Source organism: Spermophilus citellus (assembly GCF_964194105.1).
Source record: "Spermophilus citellus genome assembly, chromosome: 4".
Taxonomy (NCBI): domain Eukaryota; kingdom Metazoa; phylum Chordata; class Mammalia; order Rodentia; family Sciuridae; genus Spermophilus; species Spermophilus citellus.
In genome coordinates, this window is record NC_138185.1 from 210947225 (window position 1) to 210962762 (window position 15538).

Below are 15538 nucleotides of genomic sequence, written 5' to 3' on the forward strand. Positions count from 1 at the left end.
CCAGCAATGTACAAGTGTACCCTTTTCCCCACATCCCCGCCAACACTTATTGTTGTTTGACTTCATAATGGCTGCCAATCTTACTGGAGTGAGATGGTATCTTAGGGTGGTTTTGATTTGCATTTCTCTGATTGCTAGAGATGGTGAGCATTTTTTCATGTACTTGTTGATTGATTGTATGTCCTCCTCTGGGAAGTGTCTGTTCAGGTCCTTGGCCCATTTGTTAATTGGGTTATTTGTTATCTTATTGTTTAATTTTTTGAGTTCTTTGTACATTCTGGATATTAGGGCTCTATCTGACGTGTGAGGGGTAAAAATTTGTTCCCAGGATGTAGTCCCTCTATTTACCTCTTTTATTGTTTCTCTTGCTGAGAAAAAACTTTTTAGTTTAAGTAAGTCCCATTTGTTGATTCTTGTTATTAACTCTTGGGCTATTGGCGTCCTATTAAGGAATTTGGAGCCTGACCCCACAATATGTAGATCGTAGCCAACTGTTTCTTCTATCAGACGCAGTGTCTCTGATTTGATATCTAGCTCCTTGATCCACTTTGAGTTAACTTTTGTGGATGGCGAGAGAAAGGGATTCAATTTCATTTTATTGCATATGGATTTCCAATTTTCCCAGCACCATTTGTTGAAGATGCTATCCTTCCTCCATTGCATGTTTTTAGCCCCTTTATCAAATATAAGATAGTTGTAACTTTGTGGATTAGTCTCTGTGTCCTCTATTCTGTACCATTGGTCCACCTGCCTATTTTGGTACCAGTACCATGCTGTTTTTGTTACTATTGCTTTGTGGTACAGTTTGAACTCTGGTATCACTATACCTCCTGATTCACACTTCCTTCTTAGAATTGCTTTTGCTATTCTATTCAAATTGCTATTTGTTTTTCCATATGAATTTCATGATTGCTTTATCTCTACAAGAAATGCCCTTGGGGTTTTGATTGGCATTGCATTGAACCTATAGAGAACTTTGGGTAATATTGCCATTTTGATGATATTAGTTCTGCCTATCCATGAACAGGGTATATTTTTCCATCTTCTAAGATCTTCTTCTATTTCTCTCTTTAGAGTTTTGTAGTTTTCATTGTATAAATCTTTCACCTCTTTTGTTAGGTTGATTCCCGAGTATCTTATTTTCTTTGAGGAAATTGTGAATGGAGTGGTTTTCCTTATTTCCATTTCAGAGGTTTTGTTGCTGATATACAGGAATGCCTTTGATTTATGCATGTTGATTTTATAACCTGCCACTTTGCTGAATTCAATTATTAACTCTAGCAGCTTCTTTGTAGACCCTTTCGGGTCTGTTAAGTATATTATCATGTCATCAGCAAATAGTGATAATTTAATTTCTTCTTTTCCTATTTTTATGCCTTTAATTTCTTTTGTCTGTCTAATTGCTCTGGCTCGTACTTCGAGAACTAAATTGCATAGAAGTGGTGATAGAGGGCATCCCTGTCTTGTTCCAGATTTTAGAGGGAATGCCTTCAGTTTTTCTCCGTTTAGGATGATGCTAGCCTGAGGTTTAGCATATATAGCTTTTACAATGTTGAGGTAAGTTCCTGTTATCCCTAGTTTTTCTAGTGTTTTGAACATAAAGGGATGCTGTACTTTGTCAAATGCTTTTTCTGCATCTATCGAGATGATCATATGGTTCTTTTCTTTAAGCCTATTGATGTGGTGAATAGCATTTATTGATTTACGTATATTGAACCAGCCTTGCATCCCAGGGATGAATCCTACTTGATCATGGTGCACAAGTTTTTTGATATGTTTTTGTATTCGATTTGCCAGAATTTTATTGAGAATTTTTGCATCCAAGTTCATTAGAGATATTGGTCTGTAGTTTTCTTTCTTTGAAGTGTCTTTGTCTGGTTTCGGGATCAGAGTGATGTTGGCCTCATAGAATGAATTTGGAAGAGCTCATTCTTTTTCTATTTCTTGAAATAGCTTGAAAAGTATTGGTATTAATTCTTCTTTGAAGGTTTTGTAGAACTCCGCTGTATACCCATCCGGTCCAGGGCTTTTCTTGGTTGGTAGTTTTTGATGGCTTCTTCTATTTCTTCCTTTGTTATTGGTCTGTTTAAATTGTGTGTGTCTTCCTGTCTCAATCTGGGCAGATCATATGCCTTAAGAAATTTATCGATATCTTCACTATCTTCTATTTTATTGGAATATAGGGTTTCAAAATACTTTCTAATTATCTTCTGTATTTCTGTAGTGTCTGTTGTGATATTGCCTTTTTCATCCCGTATGTTAGTAATTTGAGTTCTGTCTCTTCTTCTCTTCGTTAGCATGGCTAAGGGCCTGTCTATCTTATTTATTTTTTCAAAGAACCAACTTTTAGTTTTATCAATTTTTTCAATGTTTTTTTTTTTTTGTTTCAATTTCGTTGATTTCTGCTCTAATTTTAATTATTTCTTGTCTTCTACTACATTTGCTGTTGTTTTGCTCTTCCTTTTCTAGGTTTTTGAGGTGTAGTGTGAGTTCATTTGTTTGTTGGTTTTTTCTTTTTTTGAGGAAAGAACTCCAAGAAATGAATTTCCCTCTTAAAACTGCTTTCATTGTGTCCCATAGATTCCGGTATGTTGTGTCTGTATTATCATTTGTCTCTAAGAATTTTTTCATCTCCTCCTTTATGTCTTCTGTAACCCATTGATCATTCAGTAACATATTATTCATTTTCCATGTGATGTAGGATTTTTCCTTCCTTCTTTTATCATTGATTTCCAATTTCATTCCATTATGATCAGATATGGTGCATGGTATTGTCTCCATGCCTTTATATTTATTAAGAGTTGCCTTATGGCATAATATATGGTCTATGTTTGAGTAGGATCCATGTGCTGTTGAGAAGAACGTGTATCCACTTGATGATGGTTGATATATTCTATATATGTCGGTTAAGTCTAGGTTATTGATTGTGCTGTTGAGTTCTATAGTTTCTTTGTTCAGTTTTTGTCTAGAGGATCTGTCTAATGGCGAGAGCAGTGTGTTGAAGTCACCCATAATTATTGTGTTGTGGTCTATTTAACTCTTGAACTTGAGGAGAGTTTGTTTTATGAACATTGCAGCTCCATTGTTTGGTGCATACAAATTGATAATTGTTATGTCTTGTTGGTGGATGGTTCCTTTTAACAGTATATAGTGTCCTTCTTTATCCTTCTTGATTAACTTAGGTTTGAAGTTGATTTTATTCGATATGAGTATGGCCACTCCTGCTTGCTTCCGAGGGCCATGTGAGTGGTATGATTTTTCCCAACCTTTTACCTTCAGCCTGTGTATGTCTTTTCCTATCATATGAGTCTCCTTAAGGCAGCATATTTTTGGATTTGTTTTTTTGATCCAGGTTACTAGCCTATGTCTCTTGATTGGTGAGTTTAGGCCATTAACATTTAAGGTTACAATTGAGATATGATTTGTACTTCCAGTCATGCTTCTTTATTTATTTTAGTTTGGCTAGTTTTACATTTTGGTTATTTTCCTCCCCCTTTACTGAGATAACTCCTGCTGTTAGTTTTGGGCACTATTTTTCAATTCCTCTTCTTGTAGTATTTTGCTCAAAATGCTTTGCAGTGCTGATTTTCTTGCTGTGAATTCTTTTAGCTTTTGTTTATCGTGAAAGATTTTAATTTCATTGTCAAATCTGAAGCTTAATTTTGCTGGGTACAGTATTCTTGGTTGGAATCCATTATTTTTCAGCGTTTGAAATACATTGTTCCAGGATCTTCTCGCTTTCAAAGTCTGTGATGAGAAATCCGTTGTTCACCTAATTGGTTTACCCCTGAATGTAATCTGCCTCCTTTCTCTCGTAGCTTTTAATAATCTCTCCTTTTTCTGTACGTTGGCTATTTTCATAATTATATGTCTTGGTGTTGGTCTATTATGGTTTTGAATGTTTGGGGTCCTGTAGGCTTCCAGGATTTGGCAATCCATTCCATCTTTCATTCTGGGAAGTTTTCTAGAATTATATAATTTAATATGCTGTCCATTCCTTTGGTTTGAATCTCTGTGCCTTCTTCTATCCCGATGACTCTCACCCTTCAAATTTGGTTTTTTTATGACATCCCATATCTCTTGAATAGATTGCTCGTGGGATTTAAGCATCTTTTCTGTGTTGACTATATTCTTTTCAAGTTGATAAACCTTGTCTTCATTATCTGATGTTCTGTCTTCTACTTGATCAAGTCTATTTGTAATATTCTCGTTTGAGTTTTTAATTTGGTTTATAGTTTCCTGCAATTCTAGGATTATTGTTTGATTTTTTTAAAGATCACTATCTCGTGGTAGAGCTCGTTCTTTGCCATTTGAATTTGTTTGTTTAATTCATTTTCAAAATATACTTTTATTTCTTGGACTTGCTGTCTCATGTCTTCTCTAATATTCCTTTCCATTCGAGTTAGGTATGCCTTGGGTCCTCTCCCTATCCCTGCTTCTGGTGTTTCTATGTCCTCCTGTAGAATTAAGTTGTCCTGCATTGTTTGTACTCCTTTTTTCCCTTGTTTTCTCATGTTGTTTACGTTACTTTCCAGCTCTATTTGATTGTCGTGTTTCTGCCCTCTTCTATAGATTTGTTTTGGTTCTGTATTACTCTGTTGTCTCTCCTTTGTGTTGTTAAACTATGCCTGCTAACGTGGATTCCGCTGGGAAGGAATTCAACAGCCGAGCTCCAGTGACGTCACTACTCTGCTATGACGGGCCGCAGGCTCCTCGCCAGGGTGTCCTAATGGGGGGGTGTGACTGGACTGTCTCTGTTTTGTTTCAGCTCCCGGTCGCAGCAGGCGGGCGGTCTCCAGCCGCCCAGTATCACAGGCAGCAGGTGGGTGATCGGTCGCCGGCGGGGGGGTGAACTCCAGCCACCCAGTCGCGCGGGCAGCGGGCCGGCTGTCGCAGGTGGGCAGGCAATCTCTAGCCACCCAGTTGCGTGGTCGGTAGCCGGCAGGCGGGCGTTCTCCTATCGCCCAGTTACGCAAGCAGTGGGTGAACTGTCGCCGGCGGGCCTGCGGTTTCCAGCCGCCCAGTTGCGAGGGCCTGGCCTCTAGTCCCTTTGTTTCTCCTGCTAGTCTTGGTTTCTCCTGCTAGACCAGATTTCCCCTGAGTGATGGCTCTCGGCAGTTCAAACTGTACTCTGGGCCTGCCGTTTGTTGGGTGTGGAGGGTGGCTATTGGGAACCCCGGCACTCTATTGTTTTGTTTCCGTTGTGGGGGATAGAACTGTACCGCTTCCTTCCCCCTCTGAAATCCCGTACTCAGCCCGGGGGTCAGTGCAGGCTCATCCGGTAAGATTCTACAGAATCGCAGCCACTTTTCTCCCTGCTTGCTAATTAATCGCTTCTCTGCGGCGCCCCACCTTTTGTAGCCGCGGGGCAGGCCGTGTGAATCAGTCAGCCTGGATCTCCGGGGTCGCACAATTGGCTGTTGGGATCCCTGGCACTCTATCCTTTTGATTTTTTCTGCTTGCCCCTCCCCCAGCGCTGGCTAGACAGGTTTCATTTTGGCTGCTGATGGGAGGAGGAGTTGAAGGTCAGGTGTCTCTAGTTTTCCCTTAGTCTTTATGCAGGCTCACTCTGATACTCCCTCCCCTGGAAAGCCTAGGAGAGAATTTATGCGAATTCCCCGATGTATGGGGGATGGGCTGAGTGACACCAACCTGTTTTATTGTTGCAGTCTGTCAGAGAGTGGCGGTGGATACTTCAGCTCTCCAAGATGGTGGCAGCTGATTGCCTTGGTGCAGCTTCTGTTGTGGGGGGTACGACTGTACAGCTTCCTTCCCTGTCTGAAAATCTGAAATCCCGTACTCAGCCCGGGGGTCAGTGCGGACTCAGCCGGCGGGATTCCACCAAATCAAAGCCACTTTTCTCCCTGCTTGCTAATTAATCCTTGAAGCATTCTTAAAAAAAAAAATAGGATCCTTCTATGTTTTTACTCTTGTGAGTAAATTGAAATTGATGTCATTTTTTTAATATCATATTTAGCCTATTAATACTAATTTAGCAGTTACTACAATATTATCTATTATATTTTATTTGGGTTAAAAATTCAATTTTAACACGATGTCTGTGTTTCCACTGGATCTCTGAGAAAGGCTATATGTTTCTTTACCTGCTGCTTCACACCAACCCCTTACTCCAAGGAGGCTATTGTGGGGATCACACTGAAGCAAACCTTCTAATGTCTGACAGGCCCCAGGCACAAGTGGAACAAATAAGACGTCAAAACTAAGAGATGGAAGGGAAATGTTCTTCTTTCCAAAGCTTGAAAGGGATCAGAAAAAAATAAAAAATAAAAACTCTGACAGGCCATCCCCTAGCTTCATAAACAAAATGAGAAGCAATGAGTTCATATTCTCTTCAACAATTATATCTTTAGACTGCAAGGAATTTCTTTGGTATATTGGCATAAAATATCACTGCTCTATAACGTTAACGCATTGGTGCCAGCTCTACTACTTGGAGCAGCAGAGACGACATCTCTTCAGTAGGGGATCATTTCTCAGATATATGAGGCCAAAAGGAAAAAAAAAAAAAAAACTTTGTGATGTAAGTTTTGTCTTATCTTTCTCCACAATAACTTTATCAAGATTTTTCAAGAGATCCATGTAAAAGGTAGATTCTAGATCTTTCACCTTCCTGGTTGCTGTCCTCCTAGATATTTTCAATATTATGACTGACCCTTGGCATGAAAACTCCATCAAAACCCCTACCCCGAGGTTTGTGTTCTGACCGCAAATCAGAACACACATGTACTCCAATAGATCACTGCAGATGTAACCACCCCTGCAGTGAAGTCAAGTTAGATTTTCCTTGCCTTTAATACAGGAAAGTATCAGGAACCACATAGTTTTCTTATTTAACTCAATATCTGTGGGCTTTTTTTTTACTCATTCTTCATGTCATAAGACTCTAAAAAGCAAATATTCCAAGACAGAAAGAAAACTGATCAAGAAAAACAGTGTGCTGGTTGCACCAATGGACCCCTGGCACTCCAGTGTCTAGGGATGCACAATTAAAGCTGGGAATCAAAGCAACCAAGGATTTCAAACTGACTAACTGCAGACATCGAAAATATGAAGCCACTCCTTCAAGTTCTTTTAATGTATATTTATTCTACTATTTTTTAATGGGGACTTGGGGGACAAATTGATGTTTCCATCAGAGAGAAAAATGCCTTTTAAGTGGAAAGCATTTTTCAGAGACTCCTTCCAACACCAGCATAAATGACATCACCAGAAGAAGAATTATTTAACCAAAGGGGATCATTATCTGTCATTGGAATTTCTCTTCACTGAACAAGCCATTAGTCTGTCAAAGATGGACTGAGTTCTTAGAACAAATGTCTAAAAGATGCTTACAACTTTGCTCCGTGTTCCTGACAAACAGAATGATTGGTCTGTTTTTCATGCAGAAGTGAGGTTTTGGCTGTTTGTTTCCATGAGGGGAAAAAAATAGTCTTTAGAAAATCTTTTATGTCTTTTTGGTTTATCTGCACTCTCATGTTTCGTATATTTAAGACAATTCTATACATGCTTATTTCCCCCAATAAGTGATGTTTTGAGGAAGGATTGTAATGGTTTCACTAATGTCTATCTTGGTCCAAACATATGCCAGGGAAAGAGGGATAAAAATTATGCAAGGAGATATGACCCATTCTACATTGGAGGTTCTGACAGTACTAGCCATCAATTTTAAGATCAGTCACATTAAAGAGATTACATTTGCCCCTGAACTTATAAAGAATAATTGAAAGAAGATAAGTGTAAAAAAGGAGAAGCAATTCTGCCTACTCAGAAAAAAAATGTTGTCTCCATTAAAATTGAATCTAACTCTGGTTGAAACTAATCAGATTTTTCTCAGATTAGAGGTTCATTGGGTAAACAGACAAAAGGTTACATTTAAGATAGATGTTCTTAATATCAACTCCACCACATGGTAAACCTCATCTACTCCATTCATCTCCACTAAAACCATCACAAATTCCTAGGGATTATTTTAAAAGGAAAAATGAGTTTACTAGTTTATTACACTTGGACTCTTATTTGAAATGTTTTGGAAGACACTTTGAATTAACTTTTTACTGTAATGATGTATTTATTGAAGCACGCTATAACATTATAAATTGATACACCAAGTGTTTATTTATTTATATCACCATAAGATTCTATAAAATTATATTGCCATTTTTAAAATTTTTGACTGAAAATAAACATATAGCTTTGAATGACAAATTCCCAGCTTTTTCTCCTTTTAGATGTTGAAGATAAAATATTTTAATGTAAATTTAAATTAGCTTTTGTTGATTTTTCATGTCTCCAATAGTTTTTCTCTTCCTGTCTGGTGAACACAAACTGGTTAACCTAATTTGGTATATTCATTCCTACATACATATGTGTTAAATCTGTGTATTATATCATATATGTGTGTAATAGCTAAACACATAAATATATAAATCTATAGGTACATATGTACACATAAATATGCATCTATAAATACAATATATAGGATTATTAGGTATAATTTTTCAAGTTTAGGTAAAGTGTAAATTATTCTGATTCCTTTCAGCAATTTTTTTATACTTTAATGTAGTTTCAAGACTTCTATATCCTTTATACTAAAATATAAAGCTGCATAGACTTCCAATTTGCAATACACCAAAATTTCCCATATTAATGAACATTTCAATATTTTTCAAATTTACCTTTCTTCAAATAATGCTCCATTAATATCCCTGTATATGTAACTTGACAGACATGTGTAAGAATTTTCTGGGTCTTTGAATACCAGAAATCCATTGCTCTAGTAACATGTGGGGTCCTAGATACGCAAGATTAAAATATTTTCATAATCATACCAAGGTCTCCTCTCTTCATGCTATTTGATATGCATAAGGGGATTTTCCAATAGCTAGTGATATCAGTATTCTTAAGCCTAATAGAACATATGCTTGTGTATTATTAGTTTTTCAGGATTTCTCAATTTTAATTTCTAATATAGTAGTTATCAGTATACAGAAGCTACATAAATCAAATTGTTTGAAAATAACTGTATTTAAAAATACATTATTTTTAAAAGATTGAATAATTACTAAAACTGTAGATGGTTCCTAAGACTACATTTTTTTAAAAACTGCTAAGCATTGCAAACCTAGAAATATCTAAAACAAAGATCTTTTTTATGATATTGACCAAGTATTTTCCAACATATTTGTAAAACTTTACATGTTGTTTGTTTTTTAATTTGTTCTAATTAGTTATAGATGACAGTAGAATATAGTTTGACACATTGTACACAAATGGAGCACAACTTCTCCTTCCTCTGGCTGAACATGGTGTAGAATCACACAATTTGTGTAATCATACATATATCTAGGGTAATAATGTTCATCTCATTCCACAGTCTTTTCCATCCCCACACCCTCTCCCCTCCCCTCACTTCCCTCTGCACAATATAAAGTTCCTTCATTCTTCCCCACCCATGATTCCTCATTGTGGATTAGCATTTAATTATGAAAAAACATTCAGCCTTTGGATTTTTGGGTTTGGTTTATTTCTCTTAGCATGATATTCTCCACCTCCATCCATTTTACTGCAATTGCCATAATTTCATTCTTCTTTAACGCTAATATTCCACTGTGTATATGTACCACATTTTCTTTATTAATTCATCTATTGAAGAGCATCTAGGTTGGTTCCATAGTTTAGCTATTGTGAATTGAGCTGCTATAAACATTGATGTAGCTGCATCACTATAGTATGCTGATTTGAGGTCCTTTGGGTACAAAGTGATAGCTGGTTCAAATGGTGGTTCCATTCCAAGTTTTCTGAAGAATCTCCATACTTCTTTCCATAGTGGTTGCACCAGTTTGCAGTCCCACTAACAATGAATCAGTGTACCTTTCTCCCCTCATCCTCACCAACACTTATTTTTGCTTGTATTCTTAACAATTGTCATTCTGACTGGAGTGAGATGAAATTTTAAAGTTCTTTTGATTTGCATTTCTCTAATCACTAGAGATGATGAACATTTTTTTCATGTTTGTTGATTGGTTGTATTTCTTCTTTGCAATATACCTATAGCTCTGCCTGGGTTAAATGAATAGGATATGCCACATTCCTCAGCAAACTACCTGTTATCTGCAGGAGAAATGTAGGCCCAAAATAATGTAGATAAGAAGAGTTCAAATTACCCTGAAGTAAGAAACCTTTGTGACCATTTTTACAGACTAGATCCCAAAACTCGGGAAGATAAGGATACTTCCTCCTAACCATAAAATCTGTAGGAATTTATGGTTGACTCCAATTTGAACCAGTGTCCATGAGCCAACATGACCTAGAGTTGTCATGGCAGTAGGGACTTGAAAGTCTGATGTCAACCTATTGAAATCAACAGTCAAGAGATGAATCTGGGTGGGACTCTCTGGAAACTTCTCTAGGATTCCAAATCAAATTGGAGTACAAGAGAGACATGCTATACCTCTCCTATCTAACAGGACCCACTCTCTCCCTGAGAGTGTCCCATTTTTCTCTTTCCTATGCCTTCTAATAAACTCATTGTATGTTACTCTATGTGTAGACTTTTTTACAAAAACTCTGAAACCTTTTCAACTCCATCATAAGAATTGGAGTTGGAGGGGGTTGCTTTGCATTGCCTCAGTATCCTGGAAAGCTCCAGTTCTGTAACAGTAGGCCTGAAAAGATACATGCAGAAATAATAGGAGACTATAAAGTCATAATTTATTTATTTATTTCATTTTATTTTTAATGGCTAAGTATTTAAAACACTGAAAGTAATATCTATATACCTATGCCTATAGCTTCACACATTTACTTTATTTTTCTAACAAACTTAAAAGCATTTAAAGAAGATAAAAGGACTTTTTAAAAAGATGTGCTATCTTCTTAACTATGTTTTGCTTCAATATTTAACAATTAAAAAAATCCTCTAAGATTTTAAATGCTCTGGGAGGCTTCATGCTGCTTATATTTGAATTAAGCACAAGCAACATGAATTGCTCACAATGTCTCTTTTTATATAAGTTCTTAATGGATAAATGTGGGGATTTGAATTCCCATACTATTTCTTCAAAGAATTTCCTTGAAAAGACCTCCAGATGTGGGCAGAAATAGGAGGACTGATTGCAGCCAACAATAGGCAATTGAATATCCCAAGCATTTGTTTCAAGAATAGGATGAATAGTAAATGATCTTTTAAGAAATTACATGCCATAAAAAGTGCATTTTCCCGTATATATTTTTTGAGATTACTATTTCTGCTTTAAATTAAAACATAATAATGATACCCTTAGAAGATGAGTCTTGGAATTTTTAAAATCTATTAACAAAGATTAAAATCAGAGAAGAATATAAAATAAATACCTTCTATTATATGGGCATTGATTGGATACCAATCATTATTCTGGAAAAATGGTGGACCGTTCAATTTTTCTGAACTTGCAAGTACAATGGATGGGTTACAGACAATCAAAAAGTACATTTTTTAGCCCATTCTATTCTCAGTCTTTCCCCAAACATGCAATGCCTTTTCTATTTCATTATTTTCACCCCTTTCTCATCACTAACCCTCTTTTGAATCATTTCTTTGCATTTTTTTCAAACTATGCTGAATATTACCTTATTGATAAGATTTTTAATTTCTTGATTTTTCTCTTAACTCTTCAACTAATGCCTACTTGTTCTCACATTCACCATTTTCTAAGTATTAATCTTTCTAAATCCTGTTTTTCACTTGTTCTCTGAGGCCTAAAAACAAATGTTTCCAGAAGGAATTAGATTGTGCTGGAACTCCATCAAACAAGCCTCTTTTTTTTTCTTTTCTTTTGCCAAGACACTCAATCTACATGACAAAAATTAAATTCATAAAAAGGGACTCTAGAGTGAAAATGTAGCAGGAAAAAAAATGGTCAGTGTTAATTCAAAATAAACTGTAAAACATTTGTAAAAAAAAAAAATGCTGGGAGGAATTCCTTTCCATCATATTCCAACCTACCCACTTCTTTCAGAAATATATATCAAAATAATTTAATGGAAGCCAGAGTCATTTCCTGGGCAAAAGAAAAAGAAGGCACTAAAAGTAATGTAGCAGGTTAATTTATAGGAGTATTAATTTTTATTCTGTTCCTATTGTAATGGGAACCTTAATGAAATGAAAATGTAATGAAAAAAATACCACTTTTTTCTTCTCTAGCTAGAAGGGCATCCAACTTTTGTATTTAAAGATTGGGTTTCTTCATACCAATGTCTTTTTCAAGGAAATAGGCTGAAACATACCTCTAGAGTCATGAATGAGATTTCTGCTCTGTTTAAGAGACAAGTAATTCAATATGGAGAAAGATAACTTCCCAAAGACAGCACATACAGGGGAAGGATCCCTCAAGCAGTGGATATGGATGTGACATCTGAGAAGCAGGTCCCAGAAAGTTCAAATATTAATATTGCACTTTGGAAGTCTTGACAGAAAACCTTTGGATTCAAAGTTAGCATGGAAAAAATACAGCTAAATTATTTTCATGGACAATTCTGATTATAGATCAGAAGGGAAAAATAAAAGTAACCAAAGATTGTCAGGCACAGTGGTACACGCTTGTAATCCCAGAGGCTCCAGAGGCTGAGGCAGGAAGATCTCAAGTTAAAAGCCAGCCTCAGCCAAAAGGAGGCACTAAGCAACTTCGTGAGACCCTATCTCTAACTAAAATACAAAATATGGCTGGGATATGGCTCAATGGTGCTCCTGAGTTCAATCTCTTGTACCTTCCCTCCAAAAAAAAAAAAAAAATTAACCAAAGAAATAGAAAAGCAAATATCTTTTTCAAAATATTTGAGTTCATCTTTTGCTGAATCCAGTTATGGTGAAGAGGATTCCTGCTTGGGTTCTTTTTGTTGTGTCTTTTATTTCACATCAGCAACACAAGGCATTCAAATTGTTGTAGTCAGTTGACAAAGTAGAGGAACCAGCTGAACCACAGTTCTCACCTATTGGAAAGTGGGAAATAAAAATTTGTACTGGGAGATTTCACTTGGACCCTGTTTTTGAGTCTACAGCTTCTCCTCTACCATCACCACACACAGTCTTCTCCTGCCTCTTATAAGGATCTAACTGAAGAAATATAACGTCATGGGGTAATGCCCAGGACATTTTCTTGAACGTGGATTGCCTTGGAGGAACTCAGAATGGGAACAATTGCTAAAGTAAGGGAATGCTTGAGAGGCAAGTGAGTTAACTAGAAGGAAGGAGTTTGTCTAAAGTGTCCTTCTCATCGTGTCTTCAGATTTCAGACATCATCTCATGTGACATCTAAGAGACAAGCCCTTGCTCTCCTTTTACACGATCCCCTAATGTGATTGCACTGAATCTCTCCTATGAGTTGATGTTTTAGCCAGCTTTTTCATTGCTATGACCAGAAGACCTGACCAGAATAATTAGAAGAGGAAAAGTCTATTTAGCTCCTGGTTTCAGTGGTCTCTGCCCATAGATAGCCAACTAGAGGTGAAGCAGAATGTCAAGGCAAAAGAGGCTGGTGGAGGAGAGCAGCTCAGAACATGGCCACCAGGAAGCAGAGAGATGAGTTCTCTTCACCAGAAACAAAATATAAATCCCAAAGGTACACTCCCAGTGACCAGCTTTTTCCAGCCGCACCCTACCTGCTACAGTCTGCCCACTTAATCCACATCTGTGGATTAATACACTGATTACGCTGCAGATCTGATAATCCTCTTTGAACTTGCTTGCAGTGTCCCACACATGAGCGTTTTGGAGACACCTCTTATCTAACCATAAGCTTTGGCAATTGATTATGTAGAGAGGGGCTTTAATTATGTAGCTTTTGGATCATACTGTAGGAGAGTTTGAATAAAATCAGAGCAAATAAATAAGACATGAGATTATCTTAACCATGCAATTTTGGCCCAAATAGAAAATAAAAGTATATTCAGGAGAAAAATAAAAACATCATTATTTATTATATTCTTGAAAAAAATGGCTAATTTTGTACTGTTCCATGCAACTAATATGTCTTCCAAACACAACGAAAAGAGAAAATTCATACAGTGATTCTGCCTGAGGTTGCTTAGCTTCCTAGTTAAATCATAATTTACAAGGCAAGCAATACCCTAGTTTCCTGCACCCTATAAAAACAAACTTAGCACACTCTAATTTAATTACCCTTATTTCTGGTGAGTTTCTCTAAGCCTTTAAATGCAGCGTAACATATTTTTTTGAGATTTAGGTGGGAAAAAACTTGGGTAAGAAGGAATAAAGATCCTCTGTTACTCTGCCCCTTTCAAAAAAAGCTCCTCCTACAGCTTTTTTAAAAGATAGCTTTAAATTAGCAAACAGCCAAACATGTCACTGAAGTTGAAACTAAATTTTAAAAAGCAGGCCTAAGAATGCTCATATTTAATTATGGCTTCACGTAATTAAGTGTGGCAATCTGGTGATAAAACCTTTAAGTAATGACTCATAAAGAGATAAAAATGGAGCATGTGTTTAATCAGTTCACAGCTTTCCTCTGAAGCTGGCACTGCTCAGGTGCTAATGAGACACCTGTTGCTGAGGACACCAGAGAGAGCATGCAAATCAGTCAGGGGACACAGAAGAGCATGGGCTGCTGCCAAAGGCAGGTGGCTTTTCCAGAATGACTGTCAGGAGGTTCGGGCTCTGATAAGATATTTAAATAAAAGCACACAGACTATTCGGTATTTTTGTTAAGTAAGACAGAGTGAAAAGAAAAAGAGAAACACATATCACTTTCCATTTCCATTATACATTGTGGGATGATCTTTTCATTTGGGATTCTAATGCCAGAATACTTAACATTCCTAAACTTCATAGTTTTTCAAGCAATTGTTTTGTTTGCATTCATAAATATTATTTAGCTTATGTGTTTGTGTTTCCCCTTCTTTCTGCAATTTTAAGGAGTTACTTTCTCTATTCTTCAAAAATGAATAGTGAACTATTTACATGCAGTACGATGGCAGAAGCAGAAACTCGCCGTCATGTGTGAATTGCGTTCCTTTTTCTGGCTAGCTCAGCTGTCATCTCAAGCGCTAGCAGATATTATGATGCACATTTCTTCCATCCTAGCAAAGAGAAGTGGCACATTAATATCCTGCTTCCTATGGAACCTTAACAATGTATTAGAATTTGACAAACTTAATTCCCCAAAGATGAAAAATGAAGACAAACACTCACTCCTGAAAAGCGAAGGCTATGTTTGCTAGAACTTTCTTCCCTGGAGGGCTTTAGATTTGTCACGGAACCACCTCCTTCATGTTTACAATTATTCTCCATGGCCTACTCAACCTTTGACTAGGAGCAGAAACTACCACCAAGGAGCTATTTGGCACTGAGTTTAAATAAACACATGCTATATTAAAACAGGCTTTAACAACATCTCAGAAGGATGCTTTGCTATTTCTGGAAATGGAAATTGCTCAAGAGCTTCATGAAGTGTCAGAAGTTTTGAAGTCCAAAGTTAGACACAAATTACAAGCTTTCACTAAACATCAGAGAAAAAAAATAAGA